At 49.2% G+C, this 20,209-nt stretch overlaps 1 pseudogene; it reads left to right on the top strand.

The window, feature by feature from the left end:
* The first annotated feature begins 775 nt into the window (after positions 1-775).
* LOC133350835 (cysteinyl leukotriene receptor 1-like) lies at positions 776-16,941 on the top strand (annotated as a pseudogene).
* The last annotated feature ends 3,268 nt before the right edge of the window (positions 16,942-20,209 follow it).

Genomic DNA, 20,209 nt, shown 5'->3' with positions numbered 1-20,209 from the left:
GGGGGGGGGGGAATTCATTGGTTGCACAAAGCCCATGTTATGCAGACTGTGTATGCCACCGTGTCTTGAGAAGTTGCTATGTATGTATGACGTTGAACTTCTTTCACACCGTATGCTGTGCTTCTCGTTGTGAGAGTGTTGTAAGGAGATTGGCTTTTTTCGTCTCATAACACGACGACGAAGATGGTGTTCATGGTGACAGATTCGGAATGTCATTCGGTATTTTTTATAATCTATACATATAAAATGGAAATTTGTGAATATGTGTTTGTTCGAAATATTTAGCATACTTCCCGACATGCAAAAAACGTTTAAATTTGGCATGTGGGTAGCTTCCAGACTGTACACAATGCAAAAAGTATAAAAATAGACTTTTGTATTTGGGGGGGGGGGGGGGAATGAGCATGAAGTGTGTGGCGTCAACCCGCATCATACAGAACTGGCGAGAATCGATATCTGGTGAGCGTTTGTGTTATCGATTAAACGGGAATAGGCCAATTCTAAAGAAATCTACAACCTTCGATTCCTTTACGCGAATTAAAGAATAGAATCTTGGCGCGTGAGCGTAATTTTACTTACATTTTTAATTAATGAGGTAATGATCTAAAGTTTTTTTTTTCATTTATACATGTTATGTTTTAAATTTTTGAGACGTTTTTAAAATATATTTTTCCCCCGGGCAACGCCGGGTACTTCCCGCTAGTACCATAATAATACTATAAATAAAAACTAGTGGACGTTGCAAACGAACCGCTTGCGTTAAACCAAAAAGCACATGGTGCCACGCATACTTGGCACTGATTAACAGCGGGAAGGAAGCGTGTTGAGGTCAATCTGGGTGGAAAATGCAGAAACGACGAATTTTCCACATTCACTTCGCGCCGAGCTGAGCAAGAATTACGTTTTGATCTGCGTGAGAAACAAACGCACAATTAACCTCTTACCTGCAGGCTGCCAAGAATGATTTGCCCGTGAGAAAACAAGGTAAGCACTGCTCTCATTGCACTGTGCATAGAATAAACGATCGACTTTGCCGGGCTGATTCACCGACAGCAAGATGCCTCGTGCTGCTGCTGCTGCCGCCGGGTGTGGCCAAACACGCGCGTTTCGTCGCGCTCGGCCAGGAGCCGGCAACCTTTCAGTTTTCAGTTTCATTTATTTGGTACTAGCGGAAGTACCCGGCTTTGCCCGGGTGAAAAATATATTTCTTAAAAACCTTACATATATATACTCACGCTCACCACTCACCCTCTCTGTCTCCACTCACCCTCACCCTAACCACTCACCCTCACTACTCACTAATCACCCTCACCACTCACCACTCATCCTCACTACTCACTAATCACCCTCACCACTCACCACTCATCCTCACAACTCACCTTCACCACTCACCTTCACCACTGACCCTCACCACTCACCCTCACCACTCATCCCCACCACTCACCCCTAACCACTCACCCTCACTACTCACCATCACCACTTACCCTCACCACTCACTGTTCACCACTCACCCTGACCACTCACCCTTACCACTCACCCTCACCACTCACCCTCACCACTCGCCCTCACCACCACCAATCACCCCTCACCACAAACCCTCACCACTCACCCTTACCACTCACCCTCACCACTAACCCTCACCGTCACCACTCACCCTTACTACTCACCACTCAACCTCACCACTCTTCATCACCACTCACCCTCACCACTCACCCCTCACCATCACCACTCACCCTCACCACTCACCACTCACTCTCACTAGTCACCATCACCACTCACCCTCACCATTCACCACTCACGCTCACCACTCACTCTCACCACTCGCCCTCACCACCACCAATCACCCCTCACCACCAACCCTCACCACTCACCCTCACCACTCACCCTCACCACTAACCTGCTATGATTACAGCAGTGCATACTGACTGTGGTGGTACATACTATGATTACAGCAGTGTTTACTGCTGTGGTGGTACCTATGATTACAGCAGTGCATACTGCTGTGTTGGTACCTGCTATGATTACAGCAGTGCATACTGCTGTGGTGGTATCTGCTATGATTACAGCAGTGCATACTGCTGTGGTGGTACCTGCTATGATGAAAGGAGTACATATTGTGGTGGTGGAACCTGCTATGACGACAGCAGTACATACCGAGTGTGGTGGTACCTGCGATGATGACATCAGTACATACTGTGGTGGTGGTGGTACCTGCTATGACGACAGCAGTACATACTGTGGTGGTACCTGCTATGATGACAGCAGTACATTCTGTGGTGGTGGTACCTGCTATGATTACAGCAGTGCATATTGACTGTACTCACCACTCACCCTCACCATTCACCACTCACAGCTCACCCTCACCACTCATCCTCACCACTCACACTCACCACTCACTACTCACCACTTACCCTCACCATTCACCCTCACAACTCACCACTCACCAATCACCACTCACCAATCACCACTCACTCTCACCATTCAACTCACCACTCACCCTCACCACTCATCCTAACCAATCACCACTCATCACTCACCCTCACCACTCTCCACTTACCCTCACCACTCAACCTCACCCTCACCACTCACCCTCACCACTCACCCTCACCACTCACGCTCACCACTCACCCTCACCACTCACTAATCACCACTCACAACCGCAAATCACCCTCACCACTCACCCTAACCACTCACCCTCACCACTCATTCTCACCATTCACCCTCACCACTCACCCTCACCCTCACAACAACCACTCACCATCACCGCTCACCACTCACCCTCACCACTCACCCTCAGCACTCACCATTCACCATCACCACTCACCCTCATCACTAACCCTCACCAATCTCCCTCACCACTCACCCTCACCACTCACCCTCACTACTCACCACTCATCCTCACCAATCACCACTGACCAATCACCACTCACCACTCACCTCTCTCCACTAACCTTAACCACTCACCCTCACCACTCACTCTCACCACTAACCACTCTCTCACCCCTCACCCTCACCACTCATCACTCACAACTCACCACTCACCACTCACGCTCACAACTCACCCTCACCACTCACCCTCACCACTCACTAATTACCACTCACAAAAGCCACTAACCCTCACCACTCACCCTAACCACTCACTCTCACCACTCACCCTCACAACAACCACTCACCCTCACCACTCATCCTCACCAATCACACCCTCACCAATCACCACTCACCCTCACTGCTCACCCTCACTGCTCACCCTCACCGCTCAGCACTCACCCTCACCACTCATCCTCACCACTCACGCTCACCACTCACCACTACCATTCACCCTCACCACTCACTAATCACCACTCACAACCACCACTCACCCTCACCACTCACCATAACCACTCACTCTCACCACTCACCACTCACCCTCACCACTCACCCTCACAACAACCACTCACCCTCACCGCTCACCACTCACCCTTACCACTCACCCTCACCAATCACCACTCACCCTCACTGCTCACCCTCACTGCTCATCGTCACCACTCACCCTCACCACTCAACCTCAGCACTCACCACTCACGCTCACCACTCACCCCTCACTAATTACCACTTACAACCACCACTCACCCTCACCACTCACCCTCACTACTCACCACTCATCCTCACCAATCACACCCTCACCAATCACCAATCACCCTCACCACTCACGCTCACCACTCACCCTCACCACTCACGCTCACAACTCACCACTCACTAATCACCACTCACAACCACCACTCACCCTCACAACTCACCCTCACCACTCACCCTCACCACTCACCCTCACAACAACCACTCACCCTCACCACTCATCCTCATCAATCACACCCTCACCAATCACTACTCACCATCACTGCTCACCCTCACCGCTCACCACTCACCCTCACGACTCACCACTCACGCTCATCTTCACCACTCACCCCACACTAATAACCACTCACAACCGCCACTCACCCTCACCACTCACCCTCACCACTCACCCTCACTAATCACCACTCATCCTCACTAATCACACCCTCACCAATCACCACTCACACTCACTGCTCACCCTCACTGCTCACCGTCACCGCTCACCCTCACCACTCAACCTCACCACTCACCGCTCACCACTCACCCCTCACTAATCACCACTCACAACCACCACTCACCCTCACCACTCACCCTCTACTCACCACTCATCCTCACCAATCACACCCTCACCAATCACTACTCACCCTCACCACTCACGCTCACCCTCACCACTCACGCTCACCACTCACTAATCACCACTCACAACCGCCACTCACCCTCACCACTCACCACTCACGCTCACCCTCACCACTCACCCCTAACTAATCACCACTCACAACCGCCACTCACCCTCACCACTCACCCTCACCACTCACCCTCACCACTCACCACTCACGCTCACCCTCACCACTCACCCCTAACTAATCACCACTCACAACCGCCACTCACCCTCACCACTCACCCTCACTAATCACCACTCATTCTCACCAATCACACCCTCACCAATCACCCTCAACACTCACCACTCACCCCCACCACTCATGCTCACCATTCACTACTCACACTCACCACACTCACCACTCACCACTCTCCCTCGCCACTCACTCTCACCACTCACCAGTCACGCTCACCACTCACGCCTCACCCTCACCACTCACCCCTAACTAATCACCACTCACAACCGCCACTCACCCTCACCACTCACCCTCACCACTCACCCTCACCACTCACCACTCACGCTCACCCTCACCACTCACCCCTAACTAATCACCACTCACAACCGCCACTCACCCTCACCACTCACCCTCACCACTCACCCTCACCACTCACCACTCACGCTCACCCTCACCACTCACCCCTAACTAATCACCACTCACAACCGCCACTCACCCTCACCACTCACCCTCACTAATCACCACTCATTCTCACCAATCACACCCTCACCAATCACCCTCAACACTCACCACTCACCCCCACCACTCATGCTCACCACTCACTACTCACACTCACCACACTCACCACTCACCACTCTCCCTCGCCACTCACTCTCACCACTCACCAGTCACGCTCACCACTCACGCCTCACCCTCACTACTCACCCTAACCACTCACCACTCACCCTCACTCACCCTCACAACCACCACTCACCCTATTCCCATTAAAAAAAAACTTGCTTACGTGTCGCCAAGTGTACACCACTCACGCTCACCGCTCACCCTCACCGCTCACCCTCACCACTCACCATTCACGCTCACCACTCACCCTCACCACTCACCCTGACCACTCACTAATCACCACTCACAACCGCCACTCACAACCGCCACTCACCCTCACCACTCACCCTCACTACTCACCTCTCATCCTCACCAATCACACCCTCACCACTCACGCTCACCACTCACCCTCACCACTCACGCTCACCACTCACCATTACCACTCACCCTCACCACTCACTAATCACCACTCACCCTCACAACAACCACTCACCCTCACCACTCACTACTCATCTCATCAATCACACCCTAACCAATCACCACTCACCCTCACTGCTCACCCTCACCGCTCACCACTCACGCTCACCCTCACCACTCACCCCTCACTAATCACCATTCACAACCGCCACTCACACTCACCACTCACCCTCACCACTCACCCTCACCATTCACCCTCACCACTCACCCTCACCACTCACCAATCACCACTCACCCTCACCACTCACCCTCACCACTCACCTTCACCACTGACCCTCACCACTCACCCTCACCACTCATCCCCACCACTCACCCCTAACCACTCACCCTCACTACTCACCATCACCACTTACCCTCACCACTCACTATTCACCACTCACCCTCACCATTCACCCTCCCCATTCTCCCTCACCACTCACTCTCACCATTCAACTCACCATTCAGCCTCACCACTCACCCTCACCACTCACCGTCACAACCACCACTCACCCGCACTACTCACCACTCACCCTCACCCACTCTCCACTAACCCTCACCACTCAACATCACCACTCAATCTTACCACTCACCCTCACCACTCACCCTCACCACTAACCAATCTCTCACCCCTCACCACTCACCCTCACCACTCACCCGCACTACTCACCACTCACCCTCACCACTCTCCACTAAATCTCACCACTCAACATCACCACTCATCCTCACCACTCACCCTCACAACAGCCACTCACCCTCACCACTCACCACACTCACCACTCACCCTTGCCACTCACCCTCACCACTCACTAATCACCACTCACAACCGCCACTCACCCTCACCACTCACTCTCACCACTCACCCTCACCACTCACTAATCACCACTCACAACCGCCACTCACCCTCACCACTCACCCTTACCACTCATCCTCACCAATAACACCCTCACCAATCACCACTCACCCCCACCACTCACGCTCACCACACTCACCACTCACCCTCACCACTCTCCCTCACCACTCACCCTCGCCACTCACCCTCACCACTCACCAGTCACGCTCACCACTTACCACTCACGCTCACCACTCACCCTCACCACTCACCCTAACCACTCACCACTCACCCTCACTCACCCTCACAACCACCACTCACCCTATTCCCGTTTAAAAAAAACTTGCTTACGTGTCGCCAAGTGTACACCACTCATGCTCACCGCTCACCCTCACCGCTCACTAATCACCACTCACAACCGCCACTCACCCTCACCACTCACCCTCACTACTCACCACTCATCCTCACCAATCACACCCTCACCACTCACGCTCACCACTTACGCTCACCACTCACCATTACCACTCACCCTCACCACTCACTAATCGCCACTCACCCTCACAACAACCACTCACCACTCACCACTCATCCTCATCAATCACACCCTCACCAATCACCACTCACCCTCACTGCTCACCCTCACAACTCCCCACTCTCCCTCACCACTCACTCTCACCATTCAACTCACCATTCAGCCTCACCACTCACCACTCACGTCACAACCACCACTCACCCTCACCACTCACCCGCACTACTCACCACTCATCCTCACCAATCACCACTGACCAATCACCACTCACCCTCACCACTCTCCACTAACCCTCACCACTCAACCTTACCACTCACCCTCACCACTCACCCTTACCACTCACCCTCACCACTAACCAATCTCTCACCCCTCACCACTCACCCTCACCACTCACCCTCACAACAACCACTCACCCTCACCGCTCACCACTCACCCTCACTACTCACCACTCATCCTCACCAATCACACCCTCAGCAATCACCCTCACTGCTCACCCTCACCACTCACCAGTCACGCTCACCACTTACCACTCACGCTCACCACTCACCCTCACCACTCACCCTAACCACTCACCACTCACCCTCACTCACCCTCACAACCACCACTCACCCTATTCCCGTTTTAAAAAACACTTGCTTACGTGTCGCCAAGTGTACACCACTCATGCTCACCGCTCACCCTCACCGCTCACTAATCACCACTCACAACCGCCACTCACCCTCACCACTCACCCTCACTACTCACCACTCATCCTCACCAATCACACCCTCACCACTCACGCTCACCACTCACGCTCACCACTCATGCTCACCACTCACGCTCACCATTTACGCTCACCACTCACCATTACCACTCACCCTCACCACTCACTAATCACCACTCACCCTCACAACAACCACTCACCACTCATCCTCATCAATCACACCCTCACCAATCACCACTCACCCTCACTGCTCACCCTCACAACTCCCCACTCTCCCTCACCACTCACTCTCACCATTCAACTCACCATTCAGCCTCACCACTCACCACTCACGTCACAACCACCACTCACCCTCACCACTCACCCGCACTACTCACCACTCATCCTCACCAATCACCACTGACCAATCACCACTCACCCTCACCACTCTCCACTAACCCTCACCACTCAACCTTACCACTCACCCTCACCACTCACCCTCACCACTAACCAATCTCTCACCCCTCACCACTCACCCTCACCACTCACCCTCACAACAACCACTCACCCTCACCGCTCACCACTCACCCTCACTACTCACCACTCATCCTCACCAATCACACCCTCAGCAATCACCCTCACTGCTCACCCTCACCACTCACGCTCACCACTCACCCCTCACTAATCACCACTCACAACCGCCACTCACCCTCACAACTTACCCTCACTATTCACCACTCATCCTCACCAATAACACCCTCACCAATTACCGCTCACCCTCACAACTCACCACTCACCCTCACCACTCACTAATCACCATTCACAATCGCCACTCACAACCGCCACTCACCCTCACTACTCATCCTCACCAATCACACTCTCACTACTCATCCTCACCAATCACACCCTTACCATTATATTTTTGCCCCGGTCAACGCCGGATATTTCCCATTCGTAGCAGTTTATATCGACTCTATAACCAACTTATATTAAACGGGGCGATTCTAAATGAATCTACAACCTTCGATTCCTTTGCGCGATTCAGAGAATCGATTCTTGGCGCGGTCGGTTTTACATTTTAAATTACACAGTTGTACTTTCATTGGTATGTTATGTTTTAAAGTTTTCAGAAGATTTTAAATGTATTTTCCCCACGAGCAACGCTGGGTATATCGAGTTTATACCACAAAGTCGTCACCTGACACGGGTGAGGTGTCGAGGCCTAGTACCGTGCAGAGCCTCCGGCCTCGCCTAGATTGCCCACCCGGCCGAGGCTGGGTGCTGTGGCCGTTACCCCCCCCCCTCCCCCTGCGCTACAATAATATTGTCTAATCGCTATAATTTTATTATCTACCGACCCTATGATAGTAATTCCACACATTGGGGTGGGGGGGGGGAGTGAAGAGGACGTGAAACTTTGATGAATTTACCTCAGCGTCGCGTGTTAATGCGTGCGCATATTTTTAACGGGAATAAAAAATGTCGTCCACCCCGCAGCGACGGCGTTGCTGCCAACCGCCCGTTGCCAGGGGCAACCGCCTTCCCGCATGCCAGTCGGCAATAGTAAATAAATAAATAAAGAGAAATCACACTAAATCGATAATCGGTCCGATTTAAAGTTTAGAGACGAAAAATCGGAAATGCCTAAGTTTACCGCGGGGCCGGGGGCATGCCCACCTGCAAAATTTAATATCGGTGAACCCCACGGTCTGAGAGCTACATCCCCCGGAAGCGAGCGTACGCAGACGGACAGACAGACAGACAGACGGACAGACAGACAAAAAGTGATGTTTATAGGTAAGATAGCCCTAGATTTGAAGTTTTCGTTACTGCAATGATCCATGCGCTTTGGTTCTTTCGGTAAGGTCACGTAGGTGAAAATAAAAATTATAAGAAAGATAAAAAAAAATACAAATTTAATTAAATAAAAATGAAAATAACTAAATTAAATCATTTTATAAAAAAAAATCACCTACGTGACTTTACCGAAATAACCAAAGAGTATGGTATAGCCATGTGAGCTATGTGCAAACAGAAAATCCCCCAAAATGTGCAAAATATTACAGTAAAAGCATCCGCGACTCTGTAGCTGCATGCCGCTCTTGCTGGGGGTTTGGTTTTGTTGTTGCGAATTTGGAAAAAAATTGTTATTTTTGTTATTTATCGTTGCAGACCCCTGCGCTAGATATATAGAAACAAAAATTTGGGAGGGGGTTTTCAGCGACAAAATACTGTCAACGCCTCCGCAGACTTTCAAGATGTACGTATGTTGAACTTCTTTCGCACTGTACGTAGCCACCGTGCTAATCGGAGGAGGTGCAGCCGAGCTGAGGACATGATGCCAAGCGTGTATGTAGAAGCGATGCCATGTGTGCATTGAGGAACTTGTATCGGTTCACATACTCTCATACTCGCTACATTGTCTGGTGATGGTTTTTGATGGCTGTACAACGTCTATCTGTCTCACAAAAAAATCAATATATCAATGCATGTGGTGAATACGAGATGGTGGTCCTTACTAAATAACGTCACGAAGCAGTGCTTAAAGAGCCGCATGCGGCTCTGGAGCAGAAGGTTGCCGACCTCTGGTCTCGTGAATCTCTGGGGTTCGTTTGGCAATCCCCCATGATAAGGAGTCGGCAACCCTGATGATATCCAATCCTGAAGCTGAATATAGCCTACGGTGGAGTTCGAATAGTAAATTACATCCAGCATACTACTCCACACGCCTACGAACCCTGACCCTACCAATAAATGCCCCAGAATGTGATCGATCTCATCCGCTCTCAGAATCTTGGCAGGGTTGTGAGTCTGGATAGTGCTTACAGGTGACCACTGTGCGCAACAGGTTGCTAAAGGCTACTGCTGCGAGGCTACGTTGTGGGTAGCAGAAGGCAGTGCAGAAAATCCATTGTTGTACTCTACACGCATGACCCCCCACCCAAACCCTTCGGCTTTCTGAAATCCACACGAACCTGTGCTCCGAAGTGCGGTCACATAGCTGTCCATGATGTACGTTGTTGGGGGCTTTATCACCCAGCAGTGCTTCGACGAAAGGGCTGCACTTGTGCGTGAGCGTTCTGCCGAAGCATTGCACGCTACGGCATGATTATAGCAACGCGTGGACAAGTGCAGCGTTCAAATTGCGTCGCATCGAACTATAAAGCTACGTATTAACAGGTAGTCTCGTGCTGTGGAGCTATTTACAAAGCAGTGCGTGATGAAATTGCAGATTTGATTACCACGGTTGGCAATGTACGGTGCGAAAGACGTTCAACATACATGCATAAAGACGTGTCGTAAGGATATTACAGTTCGGCCAGACCTTTGTCAATCCACTACTGGATGAATGCCTCTCAAGGCCCTCTCAGTCATATGGGCTATTTGACCATACTTCGCCACGCTGGTCAGTGCCGGGCGGAAAAGGGGGCGAAGCCCAGGACCAGTTCAGATATCACGTGCCGCTGATGTGAATTGGATATAACGCGACTGTGTTGCGGGGGATTTGGCTCTCGGGCGGTGGGGTTTAAGACCGAAATAATTTGCCAGCTGGCATGCCCTAAGCCCCGCGGTGGGAATAGGCTATTTCGTTTTCCCATCCCTAAACTTTAAAGTAGTTTAATTAACACATTTGTGGCGTTTCTATTATAAATTATTTACTTATTGCGCGACATCGACCGTACCAACTGATGCCAATTGCGTGGGGGGTGGGCGGACCCTACCAAGTGATGCGCCTTCGCTCCAGCTCACGGGACATTTCCTTTAACGCGTTTAAAGCCAACACATACACTCATGACGCTGCGGATATTTCTTCACAGTGTCACGTCCTCTTCGCCCCCCTCCCCCCCAATACGATGTGTCCAGTTTATACTACAGACTCCCTAGATAATAATTTTTTTACTGCTTACATAACATTATTCTTGCACGGTCGGGGGATGCTGGGGGGGGGGGGGTAGCGGCCCAGCCCCTAGCCTGGCAACGTACCAACTCTGGCGCCTCGCCAATGTATGCCAGGAGGGGGGCTACGCATGCCACAAGGCCTCAACACGCCTTTGGTAAGTACAAATTTCCAAGCTTCTTACGCTAACAAATCAAGTCCATTCTTTGTTTTTTTTCGGTAAAGTCACGTATAAAAATAAAATAATAAATTAAATAATAGCATACGACGTTTCGATTGCAACACAAGCAATCATCATCAGGTATAATGAAATAGCGACATAGAATATAACCAGAAAACTATAGACAGACATATAAGCAGACAGATATCACCAAGATACATAGAGAGAGCAACCCAGGTACAGAGAGAGGTGATCGTCTCTGTGGGGTGGCCTTAAATAGACAGAGGGGGGCGGAGGCAGAGAGAGGGAGGGGGTAGGGAAAACATTTACATGTCAATGAGTACGAAGGGAGGGGAGTAAGGTAAGCAGGCTTAGAGGGAGACAGAACACACTAAATTAAATAACCTAGCAAAGTAGACTTTGCTCTCTCTATGTATCTTGGTGATATCTGTCTGCTTATATGTCTGTCTATAGTTTTCTGGTTATATTCTATGTCGCTATTTCATTATACCTGATGATGATTGCTTGTGTTGCAATCGAAACGTCGTATGCTATTATTTAATTTATTATTTTATTTTTATACGTGACTTTACCGAAAAAACCAAAGAATAATTCCTGCAGTCACGAAAGCTCCAAAATTAAGATTAAATCAAGTCCAATGTTTTCTATTATTAAACACATTTAGTTGACAAACATTAATATAATAATGTATGTGTGCAGATAAGAACTCACGTTGATTCGCTTACTATTATTAAACAAATACGTTGGGAGATATTACAATAATAATGTTTGTTTGCACAAAACTCCTTATTTTTAGCTTGCTAAATTTTCCCTTTTTTGCTGCGCTTTAATGGCGCTGCGACGGTCTGCCAATCTGTGATGTGGCCATGTACGTCCATGTGTATGTGTGTGTCAGTCCGTATGTGTGTGTGTTAGTCCACATGTGTATGTAAGTCTATACATGTGTGTGTCACTCGATGTGTGTGTGTGTGTAAGTCAATGCGTTTGTGTGAGTCCATATGTGTGTGTTCATCCATGTCTGTGTATCTCAAGTAGATGTCTGTGTGTCACGTGTATGTGTGTAGGGCTGTGTGTCAGTCTATCTATGTGTGTCTAAGTCCATGCGTGTGTGTCTTAGTCCATATGTGTGTGAGTAAGTACATATGTGTGTTTACGTCAATGTGTGTGAGTCCACGTATGTCTGTGTGTGAGTCGCTGTATGTGTGTACGTCGATATATGTGTGTGTAACTCCATGTGTGCGTATCTCAAGTGCATGTCTATATGTGTGTGAGTCCATATGTGCGTGTGTCTGTAAGTCGATGTGTTTGTGTGTGTCAGTCCATATGTGTGTGTGTGTCTCAGTCCATGTGCGTGTGTGTTAGTCACTGTGTGTGCATGCCTCCATGTTAATCAGTGTAACTCCATTTCTTTGCGTGTCTGTAGGTCCATGTGTGCATGTTAGTCCATGCGTGTGCTTTATTGACCTGCTCAAGGCCTATGATACCATCAGTAGGCCTGGCCTCTGGGTTACTCTTCGTGCTTTCCGAGTCCCGAACCCACTCATCACCATCCTTAAGGACCTTCATGATGGTGAGCGGCCCCACGTCTTAACTACGTGGCCGTGAGTCAGAGACATTCCCTTTACACCTTGGGGTGCAACAGGGATGTCCTCTGGCTTCCACATTGGACCACGTAGTTCGTCGAGCCTTCAATGCCTGTACCGGAAGAATTCCCATCTGCTACAGATACAATGGGAGGCTGATCGATGCCCGGGTGCGGTCAAGGGATGGCTCTCTATTGCTTAACCATGTTATGTATGCTGATGCTTTGATGATTGCTGCTCACTGCTGCTGAACCTGGAGCTTGCCACTAAGAGGTGGGGCCTTACCATCAGCCCCACCAAAACTAAGCACCTGCCTGGGTATTTTGTACCATCGAACAATCCACCCCCACAACTCACAATTGGTGATGCGGCAGTTGTGGAGAGATTGCCGAGATTCCCATACCTGGCCAGTGTGCTCATGACCGGCTCCGGTTTAACAGCAGAGGTCTCACTGCAAATCAGTCGAGCGCCATTATCTTTCCATCGGCTGCGTTACGGTGTAGAAGCTACCTGGTCTCTCGCTCCGCATGAAGCACCAGGTCTTCTCAGCCATGGTAATTCCCTCCCTTCTCTACGGTTGCGAAACGTGCATCCCCCTAATGGAACATCTTCACCGGTTAGAAACATTTAGGCTGGCTTGCTAACGATCCATCCTGGGTTTAACCATATATGTGTGTGCGTCTAAGTCGATGTATTTCTATGTGTGTGGGTCAATGTCTGTGTGCAAGTCCATGTGTGTGTCTGCTTTTTTCGCTCGAGCAACGCCGGGCACTTACCGCTAGTTATATATGAATTACTAGCAGGAATTTTTTATAACCTGGTGTTCTTCAGAAATGCAACTCTCGTCTTATAGGAGAACAGACAGCATTATTGAATGTATTTAAGCATTAAAAACGTGATGTTCAAATCGCGCAAGAATAATGCAATGAATGACCATAATTTTTGTAATAGTTTTCTGTTCGTTTTCTTTCTTTCCATACTGAGAGAATTGCAAAGACCGCCGCCACACAAGACTCCGAATCCATCCGCGTTGTGAAATGGATCTGCAAACCGCTGACACAACTGTGGCCACCCTTCCCTACGAATCGAATAGCTTCGTGCCACCCAGCCTGTGCCAGCTGCATGACTCCTTCAAACACGACGTCTATACGGCTGTGTACGCCGTCATCGTCGTTTTGGGGCTGCCCGCACACTCGCTTGCCCTCTACGTGTTCACCCGCCACTACATCCTCACGCTGCCGCTCCAAATCGTCTACTATTCGCGGAATAGCGACTGGCCGTTCGGTGATGCCCTTTGCCGGCTCACGATTTACACCTTCTACGTGAACCTCTATGGCAGCATCTTCTTTCTGACAGGCCATCAGCGTCAACCGCTACCTGGCTGTGGTGCGCCCCATGCAGCAGTGGAGAGGCCATGGCAATTGGACCAGGGTGGTGTGCGTCTTCATATGGACCTTCACTGCACTGTGCAACCTTCCCATTGTGTTCACGGGCACCTATGAGTCCGACGGCCGTGTGCGCTGTTTGGAGCCCGCGAGAGAAACCGTCAACAGAGGGATCATGAACAACATCTCGTTCGCGATTGGCTTCGTCGTCCCGTTGGTCGTTATTGTTTTCTGCTACGCAGCGCTGCTCAAGCATTTGGTGCAGGGCAGGGGAACCGGTGGTGCCCAACGGAGGATGTGGAGGACCAAGAGAAGGATCTGGGCCCTCAGCATTACCGTGGTGTTTCTCTTCGTGGCTCTGTTCCTGCCATATCACGTCGTGCGTTCCATCTCTTTGTACGCTGGACTGCAGGCCGAGCTTCCCGACGCAGTGGCCTGTGAGAAGTATAGAGCCTTGCAGCCGACTGTGGTCGCGACGGTCTGCATGGCGACGGCCAATGGCTGTTCCGATCCCGTCATTTACTTCTTCTGCAGCAAGCATTTTCGTAGTTTCCTCTGCCGCGTGGTGTATGTCCCCATCTTCCGAGTAAAAAGCAAACGCGATCATTTGCAACACAACCCTGCTGAATATCTCAATAGCCAGTTCTGCAACTGTGTCATTCTGCCTCCACCGCAAACAGATGTTACAGCAACCATGCCAGACGTCTCTGCACAGGATTTTGTGACCGAGGAATCCATGGATATGAAGACATCCGAGGATGTTTGAAGGAACTGCCTGCGACGCAAGATGCATTATTAGGATACGACGTGAGGGCCCAATCCGAAGAATGTTCATTCGTGTCTAAAAAAAGTTTTGTTTATCTCACAGCACCATACGCATGGGATCCATATGCCCACATCTCAATTGTGTCTGCTTATAAATGTGGTTGACAATACTCCTTGTTCATGTACAGTCCTATGCCTTCTTTGCTGTCTCCTTTGAGACATCTTGGCCCCTATGTTTCCCAACCACCATGTAATTTCAACACTGTCGCGTCTACATCCCTGCACTACCTTGCTCAATCAACTTTTCCTTCACCATCATTGAAACTAAAATAATAATGTGCAGTCATATTTCAAAGCACTGCTGGATTATGGCCTCCCCACGCTGTTGCTGGTTGTGGAGATCATCTGATTTCAACATGCTGGACAGTGCAAGTTGGTAAAAAAAAACGGAGCAGAGAAATACAACATTCAGAACAGGGAAGGCAATTTGCTTGAAATTCAACATTGACATCGTCATAATGTTACGAGATGCAGTCTATAAATGGGTAAAGTTGAGCGTGTTCTGTATACATTATATAAAATATCTTCAACTGACAGACACTATGTGCGTCTAACCTCAATTCTCGGGTAGCTCTTTAACATGCATTACACTGAAATGCAGTCAATAGCTGGCCATGGCTGGACTTTGTATGATGGCAACTTGCATACGAATGGCTGCAATACAGCAACCTAGTAAATATGCAACGCTGGGCGAACTTTGCCATGTGGTTCAACCCGCTGGACCAATGATGGCCCAGCGTTTGTCCAACGTTCCATGTATACCGCGAACGTTGTTCAATATTATGATACTGTCTTGTGATTCTGCCTATACCAGTGTTCTTCATTGCAAGTTGCCATCATACAAAGTCCAGAAATGTTCTTCATTGCAAGGCCTACGGCCCACTGGTGGCCCCTGGTGGCCTTTAGTGGGGCCCCTGACGTGCGGTCTCCCTGACAATACACCAGTGTGAAAACACCGCTTGCAGACGGTGTGGCAGCCCTCACCCTGATGTCGTATCTGCGAAAGTGTTCCCCACCCCCCACCTCTCAGAACATGAGTGAAGAACACTGCCCAATACAGTCGTTATCATCAGGTGCATTTTCGCGCGTGCTGTTTGATGCGAATTCCATCCACTCCTGTTGCTGTTTTCAACCACCTTTGCTGCTGTTGTTGTCGATCGCATTGCGCCAACTCTGTCCGTTATGTCATTAAATTTGGTCCAAGTTCTTCCCCGCTTCTCTTTTTCGTATCTCTTTTGCACCACTGTTTGTGGTAACCTCTTGATTTCAATAAGACTGTAGGTCCTCTTTTGCGTGTGCCAAATTCAGTTTTCCTTGCGAAACCGCGTGGGTGCTAAGCCACCCACGCCTTTTCCACTTCTCTTTCTCGTGCGCACAACAACGATGACAAGCCTGCCGCTTGCGGAACTTTTACACATTTTGTGCCGATTGCCAATTGGTGTTCTGCACTCTAGAGCGGTGATAATTCAAGCATTTCCATTCTACCATAATGTGTGCATTCAAATATTCTCAACAATAATTTCTCAATTTTTAATCACACACTTTTACATTAGAGTACAATATAGCATTTTTTTCAGTGTAAATATTTGTGATCCATGTCATAGCTGATACAGTAAGTATACTACTATTGGAAATGTTCTTCGCTGGGGACGTCGGTACACTGTTTTTCGTTCTTGAGTTTTCCAAAGGCATTCCATCCTGTTTCTGTCAAAAGTTTTTTCTCGTCTTTTGATTTAAAAGAATGTACATTTTATAAATTATAACATGCTGCCTTAAGCCATTAGTGCATATACATAATTGTCAGTTGTGTCATTAACAGAGGTAATGTGTTTGTTTTTGCAACACTGTCTGTACTAAAGTCCCGAAAATCTAATTAATATTCCCATGGATTGTTGTTAAGAAATAAATTAATACCCCCGATGTACGTCGTCTCCTTTTGTGTCGTTTCGTAAATATGTCGTAACTTGATTAATACCCCTACCCGATTTTACATAGCCTCAAACCACACATCATTAGCAGCATCGTCCGACGTTTCTCATTATCACCTCTCAGCCTTCCCCTCCACCTACCCTATGAATCGCCTTGATTTACGCCGTTTCGATATTCGTTGTTGCACCTTTTAGGAACGCACCCTCGACGTAAACCAGGTTACTGCTTTACCTTCTTGAAGTTGATCCCAGCAAACATGCAACATTGCGCCAAGGCTGGCACGGAGTTGAAACCATTGGACCAATGTTGGCCCAACGTTCCATATTTACTGGGATGCTTGTCCCGCATATTTGTGGTAACTATGTTATTGTTTGAAATTATTCAATAAATTCTGATAAAATAAATACAGTTTATACTCTGAGGAATAAAGATATTCAATATCGTGAAGGACGAGCTTAGTAGCAGCGATTAACCTCTCTTGGGGCGAGGCTCAAACAAGTTGGCAAGGACAGGAAGAAGTGGAAACTCATTGCGGCCTCGTGTCCCATCGGGGATCAAGAGTATTAACTAACTTATACTCTTGGGCCATGGGCCAGTTTCTGAACATGGCTCATTTAGTTGCTGCAAGATTGGTGGGACAAGGTAAAAACATGATTTAAACACATTCCTGCGGAGGGAGCTGGTAGGAACGTTGGGTTCTTCGGTCAATGGCCAGGATCAACGGCGGCGTGGTGTATTCCGCAAATATGCCCGACTGTGAGGGCGGGCACAAGCCGGCGTGAGTAGGTTAAACGTTGAGTTTTATAAGGGCACAGAGGTCGCAACAGGGTACCCAATACCCGTACCCTACCCGATACCCGGCTACCCGGCCTGGTACGGGTACCCGTTTGCGACCCTGGTGCGGGTACGGGTAGGCCGTGAGTCACCGGTTAGTAACTGTTTGTCACTCATTTCCCAACGTCTTGTCTCTTCTCACAATTCAAGTTCCTAGAATCAACCCACCCGCGCCTGCAACATGGCTTCATCCCAGAGGTCGCAATCGGGTACCCGATACCCTACCCGTACCCGGCCGGGTACGGGTAGGGTACGGCCGGGTACGGGTACCCGTTTGCGACCCTGGTGCGGCCGGGTACGGGTAAGGAATCAAAACCCGTTTTGCGACCTCTGTAAGGGCACCACGGGGTGACCAGCCCCTCCCCACCCAGCCCCTCCCCACCCTCCCCTCCCCACTCAGCCCCACCCTCCTCGCCCTCCCCTCCCCACCCAGCCCCTCCCTGCACGACGGACGGACACAATAATCCCCTGTGGGCTGGTGTAACCAGGAGGTTCCTACCAGTATGAATTAAGATGTGTGCACGTAAACACAAACATTTAAATGTTTCCATAAATAAACTTGCACATTGAACATTACTACTATAATGAGCCAAGAATATGTCCCGCGTGTGACGTCACTCAACATGAGGCCCCCCGCGTGACGTCACTCCACATGAGGCCCCAGCGTGACGTCACCCCACATGAGGCCCCCCGCGAGACGTCACCCCACATGAGGCCCCCCGCGAGACGTCACTATATGAGGTCCACCCCCCTAATTAATATTCATGAGTGGGTGGATTAATACACTAACGCAAAGGTTGAGCTTAATTAAATAATTTATTACGCAAAGTCGCTTCAAATATGACGTTTCTTGACAGAAACGGTAAACAAGTATAACCCGTAAAAACAAAGTTTTTCACTATAAATCCTTTATATGCGTGGCGGCTAGAGTCCTCTCGCCCTCTGGCTTGAGATGGCTGCCACCTATGGGTCAGATGATTGCATGGCAGCATTAAGCAATTGGTAAGTAAATATAATATTTTTGTCCTAAAAAGTGTAAAATTTTGGAAAAAAATTTTCACGACCATTAATTGTCACGCACAACAAGTCTGTGTGGAAAATGTCAGCTCGATTGGATCACGGGAAGTGGGTTAAAAAACGACCGAAAGATTTGCACGGTCCTAAGCAAGCAAGCAAGTGAACTTAATATAAAGGATTTAATAAAAAATGAACCCGTAAAAACAAAGTTTTTCACTATAAATCTTTTATATGCGTGGCGGCTAGAGTCCTCTCGTCCTCTGGCTTGAGATGGCTGCCACCTATGGGTCAGATGATTGCCTGCCACCATTAAGCAATTGGTAATTACATATTTAAAAAATTCCTAAAAAGTGTAAAATTTTGGAAAAATGTTTTCAGAAAATTAATTGTCACGCACAACGAGTCTGTGTGCAAAATGTCAGCTCGATTGGATGAAGGGAAGTGGGTAAAAAAACGACCGAAAGATTTGCACGGTCGTAAGCGCGCAAGCAAGCGAACATAATATAAAGGATCTTAAAATACATCTACGCAGCACAGTGCTACGTCGGTGCGTGACGTCACTGCAAAAGAGCCCCCCCCCCCCCCTTCATTAATATTCATGCCCGCGTGCAAATTTACACGAACGCACAAGAAGGTCGCGCACTCCACATGCTGCACCCCTCCCCTCGTTAATAATCATGAACGGTTGACGTCACTCGACATGCCGCACCTCTCCCCAATAACCATTAGCGGGTGACGTCACTCCACATGCCGCACCCCTCCCCAATAACCATTAGCGGGTGACGTCACTACACATGGGGCAAACCCCCCCCCCCCCCCTCATTAATAATCATGAGCTGAACAATTTTTCTATTGAATATTTCAGATTGACTGCAATATACACCCATCCTTGGAAGGGCAAAAAAGCTAGTACAGTATCTAATAATATCCAATCCGGTCTCATATTAACGGCTGTGACTGACTTGTATTAGAAGGCTATACAACTGAAATTTGGCACATTGATATTCCAGGCTATACTTCTAACTAGAAAAAAAACT

This window comes from Lethenteron reissneri, chromosome 4 (assembly GCF_015708825.2).
Source record: "Lethenteron reissneri isolate LAM-NWPU_2019-01 chromosome 4, ASM1570882v1, whole genome shotgun sequence".
Lineage (NCBI taxonomy): Eukaryota > Metazoa > Chordata > Hyperoartia > Petromyzontiformes > Petromyzontidae > Lethenteron > Lethenteron reissneri.
Note: the sequence above shows the minus strand (reverse complement) of the source record. Positions and strands in the feature narration are given on the sequence as shown.